This window comes from Thamnophis sirtalis, unplaced genomic scaffold (genome assembly GCF_051295495.1).
Source record: "Thamnophis sirtalis isolate CommonGarterSnake01/CBP01778 unplaced genomic scaffold, rThaSir2_p1.2 scaffold_6, whole genome shotgun sequence".
Lineage (NCBI taxonomy): Eukaryota > Metazoa > Chordata > Lepidosauria > Squamata > Natricidae > Thamnophis > Thamnophis sirtalis.
Window position 1 is genome coordinate 27,403,709 of NW_028261386.1, and position 4,568 is coordinate 27,408,276.

The 4,568-nt window shown below is 36.8% G+C and overlaps 1 long non-coding RNA gene across 1 annotated transcript; it reads left to right on the forward strand.

The window, feature by feature from the left end:
• The first annotated feature begins 819 nt into the window (after window positions 1–819).
• Window positions 820–4,102, forward strand: LOC148044913 (uncharacterized). The gene is made up of 2 exons (XR_015696899.1): window positions 820–922; window positions 2,658–4,102. It is a non-coding gene; the product is annotated as an uncharacterized LOC148044913 (long non-coding RNA).
• Window positions 4,103–4,568: the final 466 nt, after the last annotated feature.

Genomic DNA, 4,568 nt, shown 5'->3' on the forward strand with positions numbered 1-4,568 from the left:
GGTGTTCCAAACTATCTTTTCTTATTATGTCTATAGGTTGTTTTTATTTATTTAACATTAAATATATCTTAAGTTTGTCCATTTACCAAGCAACTCTTGGTGATTTACAAAGGAACATCGCAATATAGATTAAATTTCAATAAAAGCAGAATGAACAAGAGAGAAACTGTATAACACACAACTGAAACAGGTTCATACCAGAACCATTGTGGCAGAGTGGTTAGAATGCAGTATTGTAGGCTAATTCTGCTGCCTGCTGACTGCCAGTGTTTGACAGATCGATTCTCACCAGCTGAAGGTTGACTCAGCTTTCCATCCTTTCAAAATGGGTAAAATGAGGACCCAGATTGATGGGGGCAATATGCTGACTGTAAACTGCTTAGAGAGGGATGTCAAGCAGTGTGAATAGATACACAAATCTAAGTACTGTTTCTATTGCTATTGCTATTCTGGCCCAAGGCCTGGGGAAAGACACTCATTTTCAAGGCATTCCTGTTAGAGTTGGTATAATCTGGATCTCAGGGGAACATGTTGTTTCACAGTGCAGGACAGCAACAGGGAAGTTAATAAATTAAATCCATCTTAATTTTTTAAATCCCTTGCCTTTGCCATTCTCAACACAATAGCAGTCTATTGTGTAACCAGCACCATATGCTTTTTGAAGCAAGGAAGAGTACAAAAATATGTGACAGGTAACTCAAAACTACCTTTGTGCTGTATTAGTAATGATTTTCTGGTTTCAACCTAAGAGATTTCTGCTCACATTGCATGAATTAATAATGCTCAGATGACATCACTTTTTTCCCTTAACCCAGATCCTTTTCTTCCCTTCAAGAATAGAGAAACTGCAGCCAATTTGCAGCTATGAACATTTTATACTGTTTCACTGCTGTCATTTTCTTGTTCTTCCATGCTGCTCAGGGTGAGTGATGATTCAATAATATACTGCACAAAGAACATCTTGTTATCATAAATATTTTGATGAGAACACTATATTAATATTTAGTCCAATCGCTAGTTTCAAGAGATCATAAGCTCTGCATGGGTTTAAGCTTGGAAAAGCAGTTTAGTAGATTGGTTCATATGTGAAGGAATGAGTTGAAGAAATATTCGTCTTTCGTCTTTTATTGTTTGTAATTTTATGCTCACCTACATATAATCATATTTCTATATGTAATGTTTTCTATATGTAAATTTTATGTGCTGTTAAACTAAGTCTTCATTATGTAAAAGCATAAGAAAAAACTTTATCACCATATAATAGAAAGAAAAAAAGATATTTAAAAACTGAAATCATATTTGTCCTGTTTTTAAAGAATAATAGTATATTGACTTTCAGAGAAGCTTCTCCATTGAAATTCTTTACGCTGGTAGCCATCTGCCTCCCTAAAAAAATTGGGCTTGGATTTTATTTTTGTAAGGGAAAATTAGCCTGGTCAGATTGTCCCCTTTATCCTGATGCATATCAATTTCATTGTCACATTTATCATGTGAGGCTGGAAAGTCAACGTAAAACTATGGTTTGAAAGGAATTCCAGGACTGTTGATAGCTAGCAGTGGTGGGTTCTGGATCTGGTTGCAACCGATTTGATGCAACGGGGCCCAGCGTCCATCACAAGAACATGTGCAGCATAAGTGCATACACTGGCAGCATGCACATTTGTCCTTACCTCCGGCGACGCCTCCAAGACACCTCTGCAAGCTCCAGCTGCTTGGCGGAGCATTGCACAGGTGCCATATGCTCCGTGTGGGTGCACGTAAGCGCCAAAGAGATCAAATACAGGTAAGGAGGGTGGGCGGGCAAGTGGCACTCAAGAAGACCATACTGGAACAGTACCCGGTGCTCCCGGCAGGCACCAGTATGCCCATACCAGAGCATACTGCCTGCAACCCACCACTGATAGCTAGCCACTACTGCACTATATACAATTTTGTCTGGCTGTTTTTCCCACTGCACTTTAGGTGAAAGCAAAATACCCTGACCTCACCCTTGCTGGCTTCAGAAAAGTTTGTATAAGTTATCTTTTTAAGCAATATGCCCGCTATTTTATAAGGCTCCAGGCATTTCTTTATTGGACAAATTTCTATATGGGTAGTTCCCAGAACTGGCAGCGACCCAGGCCTGCCACACCCCTGAACTGGTTCCCTTGCTGCCGCTGGGCTGCTGCCATTTTGGTTTTTAATGACTGTGCTTGTGCAATTTACTTTAAATTGTTTTGTGCATGCACGAAGAACAATTTACATTGAACAGCGCACATGCACACAGTGCACGTCTGGTATGCGCGGGGGTTGCGAACCGGTAGTGAAACTGGCAGCAACCCACCCCTACCTACAACACTGTGGCCATCATAATTATGAGCCAATTATCCATTTTGATCATGTGACCATGCTGCAATGGTCATAAGCATGGAAAATGGTTGTAAGTCACTTTTATAGTGCCGTTGTAACTTTGAATGGTCACTAAATTAACTGCTATAAGTTGAAGACTACCAATATTGCATGATTTCCAGCTTAGCCATAAGAGCTCATGCCCTTTTGTGTTATATGTATGCTGCACCAACTCACCTAATGATTGAACTGCTTGGGTAATAATAATGCTGAAAATATAACATGAAGAGAAGATTTCAGAGTTTTGATAAACATTTTATTTTTTATAGAAGACCAATTTATAGAAGCCATTCTACTTACTTGTGCATCAGTGGGTGGATTCTGCATTCTACAACCCAATGAGACATGTCCTTCAGGTGTCCTTCTGGATGTTCCTTGTCATTTTGGAAGAAGATGTTGTTCAAAGACTGATGTTTAACTCTCATCTTGATGTACTTATTGGATAAATAATCAATGGAATGCCCCAATATAGCTTTCATCTGTTCCACTAGTTAGCTGTAGTTAATTATCATGGTATTTCCTACTTGTGATAGGTAACTAAGTTAATCAGCCAATCCTCTCCAGAATTTGGAGAGGAATCATTCAAAATTTATTTTGGGTATATGCTATGTCCCACTTTGCTAACCCCATTGACAACTCCATATCTTTTGCCACAGCCATGTTTACAACTCCAGGTCCCTCACTACTTATTTAAAGATCCATAATTCATTTGGATGGAATCCTAATGTGCAATGACAGCAAAGAGAAAGAATGGGATCTCTTCAGTGAAAAAATTGAAAGCAGACAACAGTTTTCCAAATTAAGGAAATTAAATTGTCAGTGCTGAATCTGAAGAAGATAAAAGTTGAAAATCCTCTTAAAATGAGAAAAAAAAGTACATCTCTCCTGGAACCAGGAAAGGACAAGTCCCCATCAGAAAAAAAGATCTGTCCACAGTCAATTTACTGATTTATTAACCACTGGAAGGGATCCCATTTGCCCCGTCAACTAGATTTAAATTAGTACGTCATCTCCAACTAAATGGGTTTGTCATTTTGTCAAAATGATGGCAATTCTATAGATTTCACTGAATATGAGAGAGAAAATAATTCACTGTAGGTCTTAAATGCAGAAATATGACATAACACCATCATTTTTGCTTTATTAAAATATAGGGAACATTACTCCATATTTAACAGACAGAATTTTAATTTAACCTAGTAGGTATATTTTATGAGAAATTTTGGAAATGCATAGATCAGATAATGTTGATGTAACATGTTAATGTAGTTTTACATATTTATATGGATTGGTTGACTGCTTTTCTTGCTATTTTTGAAATAAAAATGATAATAGGGAGCTGAAAACTTACAAAAGATTCTGTGCATGATTTTGCTATCACATGAAATTGGAGTTATTGTACAATAGTATTTATACTGTTAAATTTCCTTTTTTGATATTGGAATGTAGATTGACCTCTTCTAATCAGTTGGTCACTATGTTATTGTCTAGTTTCGCTGACGTAGCTTGCTAAGAAACTTTAATAATTCTTCTTCTGTTGCTTGCCATATTTCAATTGGTATTTCATCCAGTTCCTGTAGTTTCACAATATGTTCTACAATCCATGTATAAAGGGATCTTTTTGTTTGTTTGAAGTAATCATTGGAGAGGCTAAAATTGATTTCCTGCTTCATTTCATTTTCCTAAGCTACAAAATAAATCCTATTGTTCTCTTTATTGTTTCCAGCTTTCACATTCCAGTTCCAATTACAGGCAGCTCATCTTGCTTGCATGTTCTTCTATTTCAAATTGAACTTGAGCATAAAACTCATCAACCTATTCTTCTGCATTTGTGATTAGAATAAAAACATGAATGATCATCATATTAAAGAGTTATCCACAGTCTGATTAATATTATTTAGTCATTGATTGTACTGTAGTCAAGTAGCTGTTCTTAAGTTAGTTGGAAGATTCCCATGCATGGACATGATTAGCGACAAATCAGTTCCCAACTATAAAAGCAACACCATTTCTTCTCTGTCTCTTACTCTGTCATGAGTAATAAACAGTGTCATCTTTTGATCAAAAGTGTCCAACTCCAGTCCATTTTAATTCTCTGGCGTGTAAGAACTCTATTTGTAGTTATTTCATTTCATTTCATCTTTCATGTGTTGTGGTTTTTTTTGTTCATTATTCTTATG